This window comes from Pinus tabuliformis, chromosome 1_1 (genome assembly GCF_031772625.1).
Source record: "Pinus tabuliformis cultivar Carrire ecotype Pingquan chromosome 1_1, CPIR1, whole genome shotgun sequence".
NCBI classification, from domain to species: domain Eukaryota; kingdom Viridiplantae; phylum Streptophyta; class Pinopsida; order Pinales; family Pinaceae; genus Pinus; species Pinus tabuliformis.
Genome location: NC_142297.1, coordinates 732758987 through 732781849, shown reverse-complemented (window position 1 = coordinate 732781849; position 22863 = coordinate 732758987). Strand labels below are relative to the sequence as shown.

The window sequence follows — 22863 nt, the reverse complement described above, 5'->3', positions numbered from 1 at the left end:
AAAGTCTTCTTTGCTTTCTTCTTCTTCTAGGTTTTCTTTGGCCTTAATGTCATCATTCTTATTTTCAACTTCCTTGATGGGTTATGGATTTCCTTCTTGCTTTCCATCATCTTCTTGACTAGAGGTCATGGTCAATGCTCCTTTTGAGTGAAGGTCATGAAGTTTGTCCCATATATCTTTTACTGACGAACATTTTTCCAAATTGGCCTTTATAGAATTTGGTAGCCCATTCAAAATTGTCTTCATTTCTCTTGTATTGTAGTCCTTGGATTCACCGTCCATTGTGCTATCAGTAATCATTGATTCCCATACTCCAACGCCTTGAGCCATTAAGAAAATTCTCATTCTTACCTTCCATACATCAAAGTTTTCATTGAACACTGGAACATTCTCAATTTGATTGTCTTCAATTTTCATGGTTGAGGAAGAGACATCTTTAAGGAGGATTGGAGGATTTCTTCCTTAGCTTTGCCATTTGTGTTCTAAGGGTCAACCTTCAAGCTACAAGGCTTTGAGTGAAGGTATTGGCTTTGATACCAATTGTTGGAAATAGTGAGAGGGGGCTGAATCAATGTTTCTTTTCAATTGTTCATTTTACCAGTTAGATCACTTATATTTAGAACACAAAATGAACAATACGAATTTGTTCCTTCGTTGGTGCAATAATTACAGAGTTTAGGATCAGACCAACGAGAATTATGTCTTAAGCTGTATTGGATTCCACCTGAAAAAATAAGCCCAACAAATCCATAACTCTTACAAACCTTCGTTGCTCAAAGATGGCTATTGTTAGATGTATCTTTTGTCTCAACTGGAGCGAGAGAGAATTTCAAGGCACAATCCTTTAAATTTTCATTTTTATTCATATCTCATTTGGAGAACAATATGACACATATTTATAGGGTCAGTAGGATTGGTCGAATTCCACAAGGAGTTGTCTTTAGTGTGATTTTTTGGATTTTCCAGTGCCAAAATTCAGCAGAAAATTTTTGAGGTGAAATCTGGATTTGTGTTATTTAAAGTTTAAACTAGTTTTTTGACTGCATATATGGATTCAACACCCTGAAAAACCCCTAGGGAACTTCGATTTTGTAGGGGTTACACATCAAGCTTGTGATTTCAATAAATTCCTTCTGGATTTGAGAGAAATTAGACCGGAAAAACCCACCAAAAAAGTTTCCAAAAAGTCTCACTGAAAACAATTTGATTCCACAAAAATAATGAAATAGTTGAATTCTATAGTGAAGCCAACTTGATATAAGGAGGGAATTTAGATTTCAAATTCAAATTCTTAGAGCTAAAAATGTCATGATACTCTAGGTTTAATATTTAATTAATAATAAATGCAAATAAAATATCTTAGCCAAAGATATTTAATTTATTCCACATCATCAACCGATTGGGGTTTTTGCCCACAGGATGGGTCCTTCATCTTCAAACAAGGATATCTCCCAAACCATGAAGGCTCGGAATCATCATGACACAAAGCATTAATCGATGATGATCTTGTGAGCATATATACTAATATTCAACCTTAAATCCTTCAATAAGTGTAGGGATTCTAGAGTTTCTAGGGCTTCTCAACTATTGGAGCTTCAACTAATGCACACCAAACAAATATTAAGATCGTTCAAAAATTGTCATTGGCATCCATGACAACACCATTCAATATATATATATGATTTATTTATAGTTTTAATTAAATATTATTAATATAAATTGATTTAAAATTGGTTTTTTATTTTTGTTAAATTTAAAATAATATTGTTTTACTTAATAATTATAATTTTTATTTTTTTTTATGTAATTTGACGGAGTAAAAATGTTAACATAATGTGATATTGCAACGCCTTTGGATATAATTAATTTTAAGATTTTTTTTCATCTTAGAAAACCTAAGATATGTGATCAAATAAGTATTTTGGTGTAGTGAGATTGTAATTTCTTCTCGTTCAAAATATGCAAGGTTGCATATTACACTTAATATATATATATATATATATATATATATATATATATATATAACAACTCAGGTCTACTATTCCACCATTTTTAATTAAATACAATCCTAGAGCGATATCCACCAGTACTATGGTTATCTCTAGCCCTGATTTGGAAACTGGGTCCTCCGGCCTCTCTTCACTCCAACCCTCTGCAACTTTGCATTATCCCTCACAGTCTCTACAGGGAGAGGCTCTGCCCTTTCTTGCTCCCACTATCCCACCCTCGGCTCCTACTCCCCCCTTCGATTGCTACTCAACGTCCCTCCCCTCCCAGACACATTCCCTGCTGGCCCTGACCTGTCGCCACTAAACCCTAACCCTAACCCAACAAACCCTAACCTTGAAGAAGCTCAAGGGTGTGCAGACGACGCGAAGCCAAGACTTGGAAAGAGGCAAAGGTGTGTTAAGCCCATGACTCAAGAAGCTTTTATCGACTGGGAGGAGGACTTCTAGTGGCAAGATACCATGGACATGGCGACGACAATCTTGGTAGGCAGAGTCAGGGGATGGAATTACTCTGCATAAGACTTAAGCAGTGGGTCACGAAAATCTGGGGCCATCATTTGGCCGATATTCCTTTTATACAGACCTTTGTTCGTAGCTTGTTTGCTCTGCGATTTGCGCGAGCAGAGCACACCAATTGGGTATTATCCTCCTTCTGGCACATTGAATAGGCCCCAGTAATGCTAAGGAGATAGAGTCCACTATTTGACCCGGATAGAGAACAGCTTGGGAATGGACCAATTTGGGTTCACCTCCCTAGACTATCGCTCCATTTCTGGACCAAAGACATCTTCAGGAGAATTGGGAAATCTTTGGGTACCTATCTAGACTATAGATCTTACCTCTCCACTGGGATTATAGCCTATGCGCGGATACTGGTTCACGTGGACATTAGAGGAGGGCTGCAGGAACAAGTTACCCTGTGATGGAGGAACTACAATCACACCCAGATACTCGACTATGAGGGCGTCCCCTTTCGATGTAGACGATGCCACAGAGTGGGACACCTCTACAAGGATTGCCCTCTACTCGTGAAATCAAAGGTTGGCAACAAGGGGAAGTCATCTCCCTCATTGAGAGCTCAGACACAGGTGGATCACTCGGATGAGGCAGAGAAAATGGAATCTGATGCAGCTAGATCCATGCTGGTCTCGACAACTCCAAAGAAGCGCGGGAAAACACCTCTCCGGCCTCCTTCACCTCCACTGACTAGGTCTAAGGCGGCTGTTGGAGTCGCGCTATCTTTGGGTATGTCTATTCCTAACCCTAGCTCTGCATCAATTACTAGTACTTATACTCATAAGGGTAATACTATGGGACCTCGGCCGAGCCCGGTTGGATCACAACCTAATCTAAGTCACCCGCATGCCCCCTCAATTCCCCTGCACCTGCCATATCTTGTACTCCCCCTACCACCTCTAGGAAGTGCCATCAAAATTGAACCCTGGAACTAACTCCATCCCCCACAGATACCACCTTCACTCACTTTCTCGGTCTCAAGCTCCAGATGCTATAGGTATTGGACTTGTCCCTCCCTCCACCACTCTGAAGCTCCCTCGAGGCAGACCTTCCTCTCTGTCAAAAGCTAAACAGAAGGCAAGAATGGAGGTTGCCACAGGAAAACAGCTTACTCTCGACAGGGTCCTTAGAGCGCAGAGCCCCCTGGAGCCGTCTCCACCATGAAGGTCCTCTCCTTCAATTGCAGAGGGATTGCTAGTCCCAAGAAAAAACTAGCACTGTGGAGGCTTCTCTAGAAGGCACTGATCGACATGGTATTCCTACAAGAAACCCTGGGTGCCGCCAATGCCATTTCCCCTCTCCTGGAATCCATGCTCCCAGGATGGCATTTCCAAGCCATTGATGTATATGGTCGCTTGGGGGCATCGCCTTTGGATACAATACTCACTCGATTAAACTGATTAGCACTTGGGGTGGCATTGATTTCATTGGGACGGATATCTACTCTACCGATCTAGGAATAGAAATCAGAGTGTTAAATGTTTATGGGCCCTGCAACCACCGGGAAAATTTCTGGGAGCATCTACTATTAGCCAATATCCTGCAACTTGACAACATCATTATGGGGGGGAGACCTAAACTTCTCTCTTTGCTTCTCAGAGTCATGGGGTCACCATGCCCAAGTTGACCCCTTATTGGTCTTCTTCGAGCACCTCCTAGAAACACATAGTCTCATTGATATCCCATCTGCAAAACTTGTCCCAACCTGGAGGAATAGAAGAAGCGGGGAGGATAGTCTTGCCAGGAGACTCATTCGTTTCCTCATCAAGGAACGATCCCTGGAGCAAGGGTTCACTTACCGACAGTGGGTGGGATCGGGTGGACTATCAGACCACCTGCCGATATACCTTGATATCTAGGGCGATATTAGCAAGCCACGAGCCCCTTTCAAATTCAACTCCTCCTGGTTGAAGGATAATTCCTATACCCACCTTGTCACAAACTTTTGGAAGGCCCACCCACCTGCTGCCAGAAGCAACATCACAGAAGGGTTCGTCGACAACCTAAAGGAACTGAAGAAGTTATCTAAGATATGGGCACATAACAAGAGGTGTTCAGATGAACAATTGTTAAAAGATATTGAATTAGAAATTGTCGACTTGGAGAAAAACAACGGGGGTATCTTCCCATCAAATGACCTCAGAGATAAGCTCACAAACTTAACATCCAAACAAGAGAACATACTTAAGGAAATGGAGGAAACTTGGAGACTGAGGAGCAGAGCGATATGACTAAAGGAAGTAGATGATAACTCTAAATTCTTCCATAAATTTGCAAATGGAAGAAAAGCAATAAACACAATCTGGAAACTATCAAATGAGCAAGGAATTGAGGTGGACACCTTCCCTCACTTGGCCACCCTAGCTACCTCACATTTCAAACAAGTCTACCAAGCCCCTCCCAATGCCACCCTAGTAGAGGTCATTAGGGTAGCACAACTATTCCCTCGATTTATCAAATAAGACGATGCTATGGATCTAAATAGAGAAGTCACTCTTGGGGAACTGGAGGCCACCCTGAAATGGTTTAAGAGAGATAAGAGCCCCGATCCAGATAGCTGGTCAGTGGAGTTCTATCTGGCTTTTCTCGATATACTAGGGCAAGATTTACTCAAGGTCATCGAGGAATGCAAGATAACTAGATGGATGCATGGGGCCATCAATTCCACCTTCATCGCTCTCATCCCCAAATCAGACAATCTGTCAACCTTCAATGATTTCCAGCCCATCTCCCTGTGCAATTGCATATACAAAATCACATCCAAAATCATTTCTAATCGCCTCTGCCCTATACTATCCACACACATCTCTTTAGAACAATTTGCCTTCCTACAAGATCGTCAGATACATGAAGCTATAGGAACGGCCCAGGAAGTTCTTCACTCCATACAGACTAAGAAGATAAAAGGTATGATTCTTAAGGCTGATATATCAAAGGCTTTCGACTGGGTTAGCTGGTTATATATCAAAATGCTCCTAACTCATTTAGGATTTCCTGTGGGAGTTATTAAATGGATTATGTGCTACATTACTAATATATCCTTTAGTGTCCTGATAAATGGGGCTGCATCTCCATTCTTCAACTCTAAAAGAGGACTCAGACAAGGATGCCCATTATCTCCCCTACTCTTCCTCTTGGTCATGGAAGGGCTCAGTAGATTGCTCGAGGATATGCACCTTAGAGGCAAGCTCTCGGTCATCATGATCTCGGACAGATGTACATAACACACCTCCTTTTCGTGGATGATGTGTTAATGTTCCTTAACGGGGGTCTTGAAAAGCTGACCACTATACAACACACTATCAATCTATTCAAAATTGCTATTGGCATGATCCTTAATAACTCAAAATCCACCATTACCATTTTGGAATACCCCCTGCATGTGATTCAGTTTGCACTACAAAGGTTTCCATTCACCCTATTGTAGCTAGATGAAGGCCTTCGGTATCTGGGATACAGGCTGAAGACGCTCGAATACAAAATAGTTGACTGGATATGGTTGATTTCTAAGCTTGAAAGGAGACTTAATATATGGTATCACAAGTATCTCTCCAGCGCTGGAAGACTAGTGCTCATCAAAGCTGTCCTCGAGGCCACCCCTGTATATTGGATGTCACTTGCATGGATTCCAAGGGGCATCCTTAATAGAATACAAAACCTCTATTGTAGATTCCTGTGGAAAGGCAAACAAACAGGGAGGATATTTGCATGGGAAAACTGGGATCTCATGTCTATCCCTAAGAAATGGGGAGGATGGGGTATTAAAAAACTGGAAGATTTCTCCTCTGCACTAGCGGCCAAGCTAGGGTGGCAATTAATCACCACTAGTAGCCTTTGGACCAAAGTAGCATCCTCTAAATATATCGATCCACTAAGGCCGATGGATTGGCTGAGACAGACAAGCTGGAACAAATCTGGGATCTCAAACATATGGAAAGCGATTCTGAATTCATTGTCACTTATTCGTGATGGCCTTACGTGGAGAATATTTGATGGGACATTTGTCCGCATCGGCCTTGACCCTTGGATAGGATGTGGGAATGCACACTTACTACCTGAAGGATTACTCCAGAACCTAATAGAGCAAGTCATCACACACATCTGCCACATTGTGGACCAAGAGAGATCAACCTTCCTGCACCAAGCTTGGAAGTCTACCCAAAGCCTGCTCTTACCCCTTCATTGGCACCAACCTTGGAGAGCATACACATCGGCCCTCACTAAGTCTCACACCCGTATATTGGAAGGGGAGGATGAGATTACATGGGCAATAGCAAAAAATGGCCAGTACTCTCCAAAAGAGGGGTATCTACACCTTGCCAATAGAAACAGATCACAACACATTGATATATGGTGGAAAGGAATGTGGAAGCTCAAAGCCCCCCTCGAAAAATTACTCATGTGGTCCATTTTGAAGAACAAAGTCCCTACAGAGGAGAACCTGATCAGAAGGGGACAATATGGGCCCTATTGGTGCTGCCTATGTAAGGACAGCTTAGAAACTGTGGATCACCCTTTCCTCTCTTGCCCCGTTACCATCGACCTCTGGAACTCCACACTCACACACATCCCTTCAACCACCATCTGGAGGGGTCATTCCATAAGGGAGGTATGGGCCAATTGGTGGACATCTGCATCCCCGCAGAAAGTAAGGAACCTCCCCCTTCTCATTAGCTGGGAAATTTGGATAGCCAGGAACCGTATCATCTTTCTGGATTTCGTCCCCCATTGGCCATCCATCATCGCCAGGATCCTTGCCAACTACAAAATTATACCTGAGGATGATGCTAACGCTCCTCCCAGAAATATCATCTGTTAGACCATTGATCACTCACAACCTTGGGCATATTTGACGGATCGGCACAAGAGACAGGATGCGAGGGAGGGGTTGTTCTATATATAGCAAATTCCCACTTGGGCATATTTTGACGGATCGGCACAAGAGACAGGATGCAAGGGAGGGGTTGTTCTATATATAGCAAATTCCCACTACTATCATATACAAATGGGACTTGGAGGTGGCACAAACAATTACACATAACTCATCACAGCAAAAAATCTCATTCAATTTGCAATTGGAAAGAACTGTCGGAATCTTCAAGTTTTTGGTGACTCAAAAATTGTTTGCAATTGGATAAAGAAATATACAACATGTCATGCTTACACATTGCGTCACATATTGGATGAGGTACAAATAAGGTACATATTTCTTATACATTGCGTCATGCTTACACATTGCGTCACATGTCATGAGGTACATATTGGATGAGGTACCAATCGGGCAATGTTTAAGCCATCAATCAAGCCATTTGAGGGCTTAAAGATTGCTCAATCAAGCCATTTTTTTAAATTTCCTGCTAATACATCTTAGGCACGAAAATAAAACGATGGCTTGATCGAGCCTTAAAACTTGATCAAGCTATGGGTAAAGCTCGATCGACCCTTAAAACTTGATCGAGTTATGTGCTTGATCGAACCTTAAAGCTCGATCGAACCATTATTTAACCACGTTAAGGGCTCAATCTAGGTTTTTTATTTTAATCTTGATCGAGCTATTTGAATTTTTACCTTGAACACTTGATCGAGTTGTTGAAAGCCTAAAAAAATAGAGTTTTAGCTCCCCTTTTGCAAATTTCTTTTTAACACCATTTTGTAGCCTAGCGGACTTTGGCAGAATTTGTCCTTGAGTGGCGGAGTTGATTGAAGTGCTACAAAGCTTTTAAGTCAAATGATCTATAAAATATTTCGATAATTTGGCATGTGACCAAAATCTTCCAACAAAAACCTCGTTTACATACTAATAAAGTGGATTATCTTAGTGAAGCACTCACAACGGTTTGGAAAATCATGTCCTCCAACTTGTCCACCCCTACAGACTGCATTGAGTTCCCCTGTTATACCATGTAATTGTATAATTATTTTTTATGCTTATTGTTAAATAAAACGATCCCACTATTATTTGTTTCATTTTATCCATGCATCATAATTTATTTATGTCTCAAAAGTTGATCGAAGAATACAATTCTTGTTACTTACATTTCAAAGAGTGAGTGCGCAGAGAACGACTTCATCAAAGTTGCATATGTTTGAATTCATGATATGCAGAGGAAGATATTCCAGGGCTCGCATTAGTTGCGCTAATCTGCCTATATCTTGATCTCAGTTTACATGTGATATATTCATCCTTCCCCCATATCACAAATGTCTACTTGTTCTCTCCCACAACGACATCAACCATCAATCAACCTAGGCTCCCTTCAAATTTCAATTTGATGAAATCCATTAAAAACAATGACATTGAAATCATAATTCAGGGAACCAAATCCAATTCAACACATGAAAAATATTGAATTCAAAACCTTCGGCGCCACAGATGGATTCAACGACAAAAAAAATCCTTTAAACAATCCATGATACACAATTCAACAAATTGATGCAAAATTCCAACACTGAAAGGTAAAATCAGTAAAACAATGAGGTGAGGAAAATATCAAGATAGTTAGCCATTTAGCGTCCAAAATAAAATAAAAAATCGCCAATGAGGGTCAACTCTGTTTTTCAGCCCTTTGGATTAGACTTGCAACTTCAACCTGCAATTTCAGCATCCTACAGTAGGGAAAAAAGCCTAGCTATGCACATGTGAGAGATAGAAGGCTCAAAAACTCAATTTTTTTCTTTTCTTTAACTTTTTCTCTTCTCCTTTGACCTTCGCACTTCTTGTCGTCTTCTTGTTGCAGATTGAACTTGTGATGGATAGATGCTCAAATAGGTCAAGGTTTCCTCCAATATACACCTCTTCCAAGAGGTGGAATAGCCACATCAAGGCCGACTTGTCACAGGTAGCGTTAGTCATTTATCGTCCAAAATAAAATAAAAAATCGCCAACAAGGGTCAACTCTACTTTTCAGCCCTTTGGATTAGACTTGCAACTTCAACCTGCGATTTCAGCGTCCTACAATAGGGAAAAAAGCCTAGCTATGCACGTGTGAGAGATAAAAGACTCAAAAACTCAATTTTTTTCTTTTCTTTGACTTTTGCTCTTCTCCTTTGACCTTCGCACTTCTTATCGTCTTCTTGTTGCAGATTGAACTTGTGATGGATAGATGCTCAAATAGGTCAAGGTTTCCTCCAATATACACCTTTTCCAAAAGGTGGAATAGCCACATCAAGGCCGACTTGTCACAGGTAGAGTTAGCCATTTATCATCCAAAATAAAATAAAAAATCGCCAACAAGGGTCAACTCTGTTTTTCAGCCCTTTGGATTAGACTTGCAACTTCAACCTGCAATTTCAGTGTCCTACAATAGGGAAAAAAGCCTAGCTACGCACGTGGGAGAGATAGAAGGCTCAAAAACTCAATTTTCTTCTTTTCTTTGACTTTTGCTCTTCTCCTTTGATCTTCGCGCTTCTTGTCATCTTCTTGTGCAGATTGAACTTGTGATGGATAGATGCTCAAATAGGTCGAGGTTTCCTGCAATATACACCTTTTCCAAGAGGTGGAATAGCCACATCAAGGCTGACTTGTCACAAGTAGAGTTAGCCATTTATCATCCAAAATAAAATAGAAAATCGCCAACGAGGGTCAACTCTGTTTTTCAGCGCTTTAGATTAGACTTGCAACTTCAACCTGCAATTTCAGCATCCTACAGTAGGGAAAAAATCCTAGCTACGCACATGTGAGAGATAGAAGGCTCAAAAACTCAATTTTTTTTCTTTTCTTTGACTTTTGTTCTTCTACTTTGACCTTCGCACTTCTTGTCGTCTTCTTGTTGCAGATTGACCTTGTGACGGATAAATGCTCAAATAGGTCGAGGTTTCCTCCAATATACACCTTTTCCAAGAGGTGGAATAGCCACATCAAGGCCAACTTGTCACAGGTAGGGCCGACTTCATGATGGAGGTCTTTTTCACTTTCTTGACACAATATATTTTTTTCTTTCATGATACAAATGCCCATGAAGGGTCTTATACATATGATAAAGAGTCTTTTGACCCAAGTAAACTCTAGAAGCATGAAGAACATGCTTGACCAAGTTGACAAGTAAAAAGGAGCATGCAACCCATGCTTCAAAAATATTTTTCTTTTTCCCTTTTTTACTTTAACAATAAATATATAATTATACAAGTAGAACAACAATTATGAAGACCGAGCATAGTTATATTTTCAACAATATTTGTCTCTTAAACATAGTCTAACTTTACATATGTATTGCAATAATAGTCATATAACAACCTGTATAAATTGGTACAACAAATTTTTTAAGAGATGATGTTTGACAAAAAGCCCTCAAATATTCCCTGACTAGGACCAATGAGCATGGAAATATTCTACCTTATGAGTCTTTATTATTTTGTGGATCTTCGAAATGTCAAGGTTCAACCCCAATCTTGGTTTTAAGAGTGTGTCAACTTCCTAATTCTAGTGTCCATAGACATGGTTAAAACATACATTTGTGAAGAGAGCAAGCATATTTTGAATCTTTTGGAAGAGAATTTTAAGAGAGAAATTGTTCATCCTGCCTTTCATCAAGTTTATGACTAGAAGTGAGTCCAATATAAATGAATATTTGTAATTTTGTTTTCATGTACAACGTGTAATGGGTACTTGAGAGTCGTGAGCTCCACACAATTGTTTGTGGAGGGCACCTTAGAATGCTAGTTTCAATGAAGTGACACCCTTGATAAATCAACATGCATACAACCACACTTCAACAACTTTAGAGTCTCAAGATAAGTCAGTAGAATATCATCATTAATATCCAGATATTCTCTCCAATCAAGATGATTATCGTTAACTAGATCATTGGAAACATTCAACTAATCAACATAGAAATAATTGATTGTTTTATGCATTCATTAGAAATTTAAATTGCAACTCTAAATACTTATTAGTGGAAACATTGTCAACATACTCGCGCGTGTGTGTGTGTGTGTGTGTGTCTGGGGGAAATAGGCCTGATTTTATATTAAATATGAAGCAAGTATAGAAGGTAGAGCACCCTTAAGGTTCTTCAACTACAACCTCCAAAATTATAGAAGTTATAGCTTGAGAAGCACGTGTTGTGACTACCAAGATTGTTGTCAAAACTATCTCTTAAATATAGTCTGACTTTACATATGTATTGCAATAATAATCATATAACATCCTATATAGATTGGTAAAAAAATTGTTGAGAGATGTTGTCTGACAAAAAGTCCTCAAACAGTCCCTATCAAGGTCCAATGAACATGAAAGGATTCTTCTTGATGATTACTTATCATTTTGCAGATATTCCAAAGTTTTGAGAACGCATCAACTTCCTGATCCTAGTGTTTGTATACATGGTTAAAAGATACATTTGTTAAGAGAGCAAGCATGTTTTGAATATTTCCTTGTATATGCCTTTCATCCAGTTTATGACCATAAGTGAGTCCCCATATATGTGAATATTTGTAATTTTGTTTTAATGTGCAAGGAGTAATCAGAGCTTGGGAGCTATGAGCTCCACATAATTGTTTATGGAGGGTGTGGCCCCTGCCTAAAATGAGATTTGTGAATTTGTGGACAAATAAGGATGCCACCAACACCTCCTAGAGATGGTGAGCCTTGTGTTGCCCCATTTAAGAAAGCCCATGGGGAGTCAATTTGAATACTTAGCTCAATATGATGCATGGAAAATCGTAGAATTTGTGTGTAGGCAACTGAGGAAAAAATATCCAAGTTGTGAGCAACAAATCTAATGGCTAGGGGAGGCCTATTTACAAATATAGCTTGAATCATCTCTAGCCATAAGCCCCAAGCTACTAAGAGAGGGAGTGCTTTGTGATATTTCTGAATATTTGAGTGCAACCATGTGAGAAGACAAGAGTCAATATCATTGCCCACAAAAATGTACTTTTAATTGGTGAGCCTCTAAATTTCAAACAATGCCTCAAGAAAGAAGGGGCAATGTAAGAAGAGATGTAATACATATTTCAATTCTTGAAGGCACATCGAACATTTGTTAGGTCTTTTAAAGGAGTATTTTTTAAGGTTGTATGAGGTGGTAACCTTGTTTCTTAATATATACTACATGAAAACTCTGACCTTTGTTGGGAATTTTTATTTCCAAAGGGGATTTCTCCACAAGGGGGAGGATCAACACTCTAGGATTGTGTCATCCAAATATAGCCAATTTTTGGATATAGACAAAATAATTCTCAAATGAAATAGAACCTCATTAAATTACAAATATTGGTGGGAAACTCACAACTAATAAGGGTGAGCAACATGGTGAGGGGATGACAATGTAGGACACAATAAAAGTGACTTAGGTTAAATGTTATCTATCAAAGCATCAATATGACTAATATAAGAAGTGGAAACAAATGTGCTAGAGCCATGAATAATATATTGATGAGTGTTGGCAAGAAAATAATACAAATCCATGTATATGTTACTTATATGACATCTACTCATGATAGTACGAAATTCCTTATCTACAAAGTTTCTTTTGTGCAAATTGCATGTTTCTTTCTTGCAGTTATCTCAACAGTTATCTCAAGGGTAGGTAGATTGCCACATTTTCACCCCATTTCTCTAGATCCATTGTCCTCACAATGCACATAGGCTAGACTCCCTCGTCAAGAAAGTCAAAATTGGAAAAATAATGAGTTAAAAATTTATAAACTCAATTTATTTGATTGGATTAATGTAATTAGGTCCAAGTTTTGATAGCCTAACTAATGAAAATTCCAATAAGACATGATCACAAAATCATAGGCGGTTGATGTCTTGGAGACTTTATAGAAGATTATTTTTAATAGACTGTTTGGATATACTATAGATCATGAAAATGTGAATGTTGATATGGATATGTGCAAGGGTAGGATTGAACCTGTAACCATTATATGTTTTTTTATACTATCAACACCACTAAATATGAGACTTCGGGAAGAGACGGACCACCAGATTGATAGACCAAACAAAATCTGCCAGGTATGTCATTTACAGGAAGTAGAGGCCAAGGTGCGCTTTAGTTTTTCATGCCCTATCTACTACGAGATCAAAGGAAGGTTCCATTTCCTGTTCAGAGACTCTAAGACCCTCGCAGACTTTTTCAGGTATCCCGATCAGAGATGTTTGGCCCTATATATGAAGGAGGATCTCAGGTTCTGAGCGCATATTCTTTAGCCTCCCATCAGACTAGACCCCACATAGAGTATCATGCCATTTTTCAGGGTACTACCTTCAGACAGGGGCACAAAGAGAACGATTGATATTCTTTCATATCCAGACTCTAGACTAGTGAGGATCCATGGGACCTCACCTCGCCACATGAGACCTCAATAGCGAAACTGTTTCAGATTTGTCCCTCAGAGACGGACTAGGTCCTCCAGACCTCAACAATGCACAAACTATCCCACACAACGAGTTAGTGGACAGTCTACACCTCCCACTAGCCCTTCATCAAGCCAACAAACTTTGTGGACTTTTTTTTAGTGTTCTTCAGCCAGCCTCAGATGTTAGGAGAGATGGGTTTGATCCTCAAACCCATTAGCCCCTAGATTTTCTCCGTCAAGGCATTCCATACATTATATCTTTTATGTTCTTGCATTGTACCTTTTATATTCATGCATTATATTTTTTATAGGAGACCATTTGGTTCTCTTGCACTTTATGGACATCATTGTACTCAACAATCCCTTTGACCTACTTTGTGGTCATTAGTTGGACATTAATATAGTTATCTTATCTTATCTTATCTAATGCAAAATATGGATGTTCCCATTCTATTAAATTTGTTTGTAATGTGTTTTATATGTCTTATGGGGTATTTGACTACCTATTTTCTAAGTAGGTTCCTTGATCAATGGGTTAGGTTCATTGATGAAGAGGAAAATAGATGCTTATATACATTATCATAAGCATTGCACGCGTATCAAAAATAAATGGAACATATTGAGAATTACCACTGAAATATGGACATACCAATTTTTAAGCAAGTTGTCTATTCATTTGCTACATCTGATCTTCTACACTTTGTTAGAACATTGTTTTCCTTATGTATATGTATCTCACTAACTTTTTCTCTTTATTTCACAGGAGTATTCAAACACTTATACCATATTCACACACGTTATATTTCTACTTAAGCATTTTTTTTTCAGTCTTTTTAATATAAAAGTTTAATGCCCTTCAACCTTAGTGGATAATGTAAGTTTCAATTCTTTATTGTTATTACAATAAGCCACATTATCGCATTTGTACACCTAAAAATCAACTATCTAATAATTTTGATGCCAAACGAAGATGAGATACATATCTATTACAAGTGAGTAACATTGCACACTAAGCCTTTGCCATGACAAATAAATTATCACTCACATCCCTCTGGAATTTGTTGGCTTATCTTCTATTTTGTCTTTCTCATTTTTTTTATACAAAAGTGGATTCATTTCACTTCCTTTATATTTGGCCTATAGCTACACATAGCAATAGATAGTTGTTTTTATATTTTTCTAAAGAAACTTCATTGATGGTTATAGAAGATTATTCTTCAAAAAATATCCTAAGAATAAAATATGTAATCTATACAATTTAGAGAAGATTGAGAAAATTGAAGACAACCCAATTTCTTCTAATTATATGGTTTTTATACATTAATGAAACAAATGTCCAATGAACCAACTTTATTAATTTAATTCCTAGTTTTATTTGTTTCTTCTCCCCTCTAGATCCTAGATACCATGCTAGATTAAAGGATATTAAAGCACATTAACATTATCATGGGGATTGAGTAGTGTATAAGTAAGATCTCTATCAATGGGTATGCATAGGGAAATATGTGTATGAGAGCATTCTAGTATGATGGAGCAAGCATAAGCATGAGTAGTTGATAAGATGTTAAGGCACTAGTAATTAAAGTGATAACCCAAGCAATCAATAAATGGTGGAAACAAAGCGTTAGTGACATGTGGCTTAGTATAATTCTAGATTTCCATAACCATGTAGAGTTTGCATTAAAATTGAAATAGTACTTGCATAAAATTTTTTCATATTTAATTCTACCTTAGAGTGTTAGTGTCATTGAAATGTCACCCTTGATGGATCAACCTGCATAAAACCACAATTCAACAACTTCTGAGCCTCAAGAGAAGTCAATAGAATATCATCATTAATATCTAGAAATTCTCTCCAATCAAGATTATGTTCGATTAGATCATTGACATATTGCAAATAATAAACTGAGAAATAATTGATTGTTTTATGCATTCATTAACAATTTAAGTTGTAACTCTAACTACCTTATTAGTGGAAACATTATCAACATACTTATATACATTTTTAAAAGGGGAAAGTAGCTAGAATTTATATTAAATATAAAGTAGGTACAAAAGGTACAACACCTTTAGGTAGGTGCTTCAACTACAACCTCCAAAATTACAAAAGTTATAGCCTAAGAAGTACATTTGTTGTTGACTATCCAAATTGGGGTCAAAATTATTTCTTAAATATAGTCTAACTTTACATATGTACTGCAATAGTCATATAACATCCTGTATAAATTGGTATAACAAAATTGCTAAGAGATGTTGTTTGACTTAAAGCCCTCAAATAGTCCCTAACTAGGCCCAACGAACATGGAAGTATTCTTCCTTGTGAGACTTCATTATTTTACAAATATTCCAAATGTCGAGGTTCAACCCCAATCGTAGTTTTGAGAGTGTATCATCTTCCTATATCTATAGACATGGATAAAATATACGTTTGTGAAGAGAGCAAGCATGTTTTGGATATTTCTGAAGAGAGGTTTGAGAGAGAAATTGTTCATCTTGTATATACCTTTCATGAAGTTTATCACAAAAAGTGAGTTCCCATATATGTGAATATTTGTATATTTGTTTTCCTGTGCAATGTGTAATAGGAACTTGAGAGCCATGAGCTCTGCATAATTTTTTGTTGAGAGCACTTTAGAATGTTAGCTTCATTGAAATGGCACTCTTGATAGATCAACATGCATACAACCACACTTCAACAACTTCAAAATCTTAAGAAAAGTCATGAAAGGTAGAGCATCGTTAAGGAGCTTCAACTACAACCCCTAAAATTACAAAAGTTATAGCGTGAGAAGCACATTTGTTGTGACTACCAAGATTGGTGTCAAAACTCTCTTAAATATAGTCTAACTTTACATATGTTTTGTAATAATAATCATATAACAACTTGTATAGATTGGTATAAAAAATTGTTGATAGATGTCCAACAAAAAGTCCTCAAATAGTCCCTATCGAGGCCCAATCAACATGGAAAGATTCTTCTTCAAGATGAGTATTTATCATTTTTCAGATCTTTCAAATGTTGTGGTTCAATGTCAATCTCAGTTACGAGTGCATCAACTACTTGATTCTAGTTCTATAGACATGGTTAAAATATACATTTGTTAAGAGAGAAAGCATGTTTGCGATATTTTTGTTGATAGGTTGCAGGGAGAAATTATTCAGCTTGTATTTCATCCAGTTTATGACCATAAGTGAGTCCCCACATATGTAAAGATTTATAATTTTGTTTTACAATGCAAGGATTAATAGTAGCTTGAGATCCATAAGCTCTGCATAATTGTTTGTGGAGGGCATGGCCCCTCAAGCACACCTCCTAGTGATGGTAAGCCTTGTGCTACCCCATTGAAGAATACCCATGGGGAGTTAGTTTGAATAGTGAGCTCATTATGGTGCATGGAAAATGGAAGAGTTTGTGTGTAGGCACCTAAGGAAAAAATATCCAAGTTGTGAGAAACAAATTTACGGCTAGGGGAAGCTTCTTGTCAAATATAGCTCGATTCCTCTCTAGCCATATGCCCCAAGTTACTAAAAGTGTTATATGATATTTTTGAACATTTGAGTGCAACCAATTGGGAAGACATGAGTCAATTTCATTCCCCACCAAAAAGTAATTTTGATTAATGAGCCTCTGAATTTCAAACCAAGCCTCAATAGAGAAGGGACAAAGTAAGAAGAGATGCATTACATATTTCGAATCTTGAAGGAAAAACAAATATTTGTTTGATCCTCGAAAGGAGCCTTTTTTAAGGTTGTCCTAGGTGGCGACCTTGTTTCATAATATATACAACATGAAAAGTCTAGCCTTTTTTAGGAATTTTAATTTCCAAAGGGGTTTCCTCCACCAAGGAGGAGGATCAACAATGTGGGATTGTGTCATCCAAATATACCCAAATTTTAGAATATAGCAACCTATAGTATTATGTGTCCATATGATATTATCTAGCGAATCCAAGATGATGATTGTACGAAAGATAATGATTTGGTGTATTGTTTGCAGAGATCATCCTATAGGCAATGTAATCCAAAATCTCATTTATTTGTCCAAGTTTGAGGTCCCATAACAACAATGTGTTCTAAAGCCTGGGCCAATAAAATAATTTCGTAATTGTTCAAGTGTTAGATTAAGTCAATTGGAAGAGTATGGTGTTGAGTTCACCCAATCCAAGGGTCCTTACCAATAAAGAAATTGGTTCTATTCCCAACATTCCAACATAACCCCTAACTAATAATAGGGAAGGATTTTACAATAGCTTTCAGAAGCATTCTTGTATACATATGTAAACATCTTGTTGTAAATACTTGTTTTTATACCCTCAATACCAACAAAGATGGAATAAGTAACTTTTGATGGTTCTACTACGCTCAATGTTATTGGTATGAAAAATATGATCAAGAAGATCCCTAGAACTAGTGCAAAACAATCATGAACCAATTCATAGACTTTTCTAAGAGGAAATGTCTTAGATGACACTATATATTTAAACATGTATTACTTTTGTTTTGTAGACAAAACCTCCTTATGGTGAAAACTAAACACAATATTCAACTATATAAAGGAAAAAGTATCGCTATAAGAACTTGATGAGAAATTTAGTTCATTAAAAACATATTTTGATGTAGAATAACTTAATGATATAGACAAAATAATTTTCAAAGGTAATAGAACATCATTAAATTACAAATATTGGTGGGAAACTCTACTAATAAGGTGAGCAACATGGTGAGGGTATCACAATGTAGGACACAATAAAAGTGAAGTGGTATCTATCAAAGCATCAATATGACTAATATAAGAAGTGGAAACAAATGTGCTACAGCCATGAATAATATATTGATGTGTGTTGGCAAGAAAATAATACAAATCCATGTATATGTTACTTATATGACAATCTACTCATGACAGTAAGGAATTCCTTATCTACAAAGTTTCTTTTGTGCAAATTGCATATTTCTTTCTTGCAGTTATCTCAAGGGTAGGTAGATTGCCACATTTTCACCCAATTTCTCTAGATCCATTGTCCTCACAATGCACATAGGCTAGACTCCCTCGTCAAGAAAGTCAAAATTGGAAAAATAATGTATTGAAATTTATAAACTCAATTTATTTGATAGGATTAATGCAATTAGGTCCATGTTTTGATAGCCTAACTAGTGAAAATTCCAATAAGACATGATCACAAAAGCATAGGCGATTGATGTCTTAGAACCTTTATGGAAGATTTTTTTAATGGACTATTTGGACATACTATAGATCACGGAAATGTGAATGTTGATATGGACATGTGCAAGGGTAGGATTGAACTTGTAACCATTACATGTTTTTTTATACTATCAATACCACTAAAGATGGAATAAGACAATTTGTATGGCTCTACTATACTAGTTGAGAGTGTTATACAAAATATATAGCAAGAATATCTCTAGAAGTAGTGGGAAAATATCTTGAACCAATTCCATCAGAGAGCATCTATTTTAATATGAAATCACAATGCATGTTTTTTTGTGAAAAAAGAAGAGATTTTCTCATAGACTTCGAGTAGAGACGAACCACCAGATTGATAGACCAGACAAAATCTGCGAGGTATGTCATTTACAGGAAGTAGAGATTGAGGTGCGCTTCATGTTTTGATGCACTCTCTAGTACGAGATCAAAGGAAGGTTCCATTTCCTGTTCAAAGACTCTAAGACCCTCGCATAGTTTTCAGGTATCTCGATCAGAGATGTCTGGCCCTATATATGCAAGAGGCTCTCAAGTTCCGATCGCATATTCTTTAGCTTCCCATCAGACTAGACACCACACAGAAGATCACGACATTTTTCAGGATACTACCTTCAGACAGGGGCACAAAGAGAACGATTGATATTGTTTCATATCCAGACTCTAGACCAGTGAGGATCCGTGGCACCTCACCTCGCCACACAAGACCTCAGTAGCGAAACCGTCTCAGATTTGTCCCTCAGAAACGGACTAGGTCCTCCAAACCTCAACAGCGCACAAACTCCCCCAGACAATCAGTTAGTGGACAGTCTACACCTCCCACTGGCCCTTCATCAGGCCAACAGACTTTGTGGAATTTTTTTCATTGTTCTTCAGCCAACCTCAAATGTTAGGAGAGATGGGTATGATCCTCAAACCCATTAGCCCTTGGATTTTCTCCGCCAAGGCATTCCATACATTGTATCTTTTATGTTCTTGCATTGTACCTTTTATATTCATGCATTATATATTTTATAGGAGACCATTTGGTTCTCCTGCATTTTATGGACATCAATGTACTCAAGAGTCCCATTGACCTACTTTGTGGTCATTAGTTGGACATTAATATAATTATCTTACCTTATCTTATCTAATGCAAAATATGGATGTTCCCATTCTATTAAATTTGGTTTATAATGTGTTTTATATGTCTTATGGGGTATTTGACTACGTATTTTCTAAGTAGGTTCCTTGATTAATGGGTTAGGTTCATTGATGGAGAGGAAAATAGATGCTTATATAAATTATCATAAGTATTTCATGAGTATCAAAAATAAATGGAACATATTAAGAAGAAAAACAAAATACATGATAATAGTCTTTAACTTTGGTTTGATCTTAAATTAATGCAATTCATTTTCTATCTTTGCATCAATAGACTTGCACACAAGAAAAGCAAACAAAGCCTTTCTCATTCTTCATTTACCTAAATTAAAGGGATGAATTGAAATGTAGGCAATAGTCATAGTTTAATATTCTTGAAATTAAATCTCCAACCAAACCTCATTCAAACATGATGGATTACCACTGAAATATGGACATACCAAATTTTTAAGCATGTTGTCTATTCATTTGCTACCTCTGATCTTCTACACTGTGTTAGAACATTTTTTTTCCTTATGTATATGTATCTCACTAACTTTTTCTCTTTATTTCACAGGATTATTCAAACACTTACACCATATTCACACAAATTATATTTCTACTTATGCATTTTTTCAGTGTTTTTAATATATTAGTTTAATGCCCTTCAACCAATAGTGGGTAATGTAAGTTTCAATTCTTTATTGTTATTACAATAAGCCACATTATCCACTTTGTACACCTAAAACAACGTTCTAATAATTTTGATGCTACAACGAAGATGAGATACATATCTATTACAAGTGAGTAACATCGCTCTAAGCCTTTGCCATGACAAATAAATAATCACTCACTTCCTCTGGAATTTGTTGGTTTATCTTCTATTTTGTCTTTCACATTTGTTTGATACAAAAGTGGATTCATTACACTTCCTTTATATTTGGCTTATTTCTACTTGGCTTTTGGGGATGCACTTTTATTTATCTAGATCGCCAGACCCTTGACAAAGGATATATTTTGAAGATGTATCAATATGTATGCGGGATGTTGATGCAAACGGGAAGATGTCATGATGGAAGACCATCACAAAGGTAATTTTGATTTAATGATCATTTCCTATTTTTAAATGATATCTGGATGGCTTATGCAGGAATGCCAAGGGAAGAGTTATGGATGTCTTTCACCACTGATGACCATGTAGTAGGATGAAAGGTCCTTAAGGAAACACGGCATGAAGGAAGGCCAGATATGGAATAATGGATCACTTTTCGATGAAAGAAATGATGACATGACTCAAAGATGAAAGTGATGGATGGTATGTGCCCTACGAAGAAGTCCCAATGAATGTAGACTCCATGACAAAGAAGCAATATGTGACATCAAAGGAAGGAGCTCCACAAGTAGCTGGTTGTTCCATGATCTCCACTTGGTGAATCGTTGAAAGCAATTCCCCTGTCACAAGGGAACTTTGTCAAGTCCCTATTTAAGAGCAAACTTGGGTACATTCCTTTATAGAAATGGGTACATTCCTTTAATGAAATGGGTATGTCCTCGCTAAATTGAGAGTGAGAGATAGACACATCATTCTTGTCTTCACTTGGGAAGACAAAATGGAGTATTGGGTAAACCTCTGGCATTCGATGCTCTTTGAGGATGTGTTAGGACATCAACGGCAAGAGTAGTCGCAGAGGACCGATATTTTTTGAGGATTGGGAATCCAAGATAAGAATAGTCCTTATGGAACACACTTTGAGAACCTAGATGGAGTATGTTCAGAGAGAGACAATGATGAGGTTGTTTATACATCATTGGTCTCGTCAGCATTGTGCTCTGATCTCGTGGAGAGATAGAGCGGTTAGTCAAGGCCTTGCTATGTGACAATGCTGGTTGATATGATGCTAAACATATGGGTTACCAATCCGACTCTTCTTCTGAGAATTATTTAGATTGAGTATGACCAAGTACCATTATGAATACCTCCCTACTTAACAGGGAATGTTGAAAAATGTAACTAGGTTTAGTCTTCATAATGACATGTGTAGTTGTGATTTTATGTAATCGATGTAAAGAAGAAAAATAAAATTATTATTGTAATGCTTGTCTCATGGGTTTCATGAGCAAGGAATTTTATTTTTAGTAATAGCTCCCATTGTCAGCTTTTAGGTTTTATCATCAAGTCATAAAATTCTATTAAGTCAATGTCATGTATGGAAGACACTTCTTGGCCATGTTACATTTGTATATGACTGTAGGAAAGAGTCAAATAGCCCTCCAAGACCAAGCTCAAGAATCTCCTTCAAGTTGACCTAAAATGAAATAGTGAATTTGCTCCAAAAGACATGTTGGCTCATGCTCAGTTCATGTCGGCTTATTATGGAGGCTCCAATGACTATAAACAGGGCAGCTCGACCTCATTTCAAAGGCAAGCAATTCAGTCAAGCTCTGAAATTAGGAGTGTGAATTTCTCAAGGAAAGAACCCTATAACCAACAAGAAGAAGGAAAGGAAGATCAAGTTGTTTGGCATTGTCTTTGGGTTAATATCTTTACATGTGTGGCAAAAAACTAGGGTTTCTACAGTACTATATCAGTCCAAGAAAAGGTCACCAAAAGGGTCTTCTCATCAACTCCACTACTAGCTGAATTCACCTAGAAGAGTCCTCAAGAGTAGCAAAGGAATTCATCTCCATGTTCTGTGA

General features: G+C 37.5%; 1 long non-coding RNA gene across 1 annotated transcript in view; it reads right to left on the bottom strand.

Moving 5' to 3' along the window:
- LOC149216034 (uncharacterized) overlaps positions 1-22863 on the bottom strand; it is a 90469-nt gene that overhangs the window by 20441 nt on the left and 47165 nt on the right. Inside the window, exon 2 of the long non-coding RNA XR_016250525.1 lies at positions 15556-15600. This is a non-coding gene — a long non-coding RNA (uncharacterized LOC149216034). The remainder of the gene's footprint in view (positions 1-15555; positions 15601-22863) is intronic.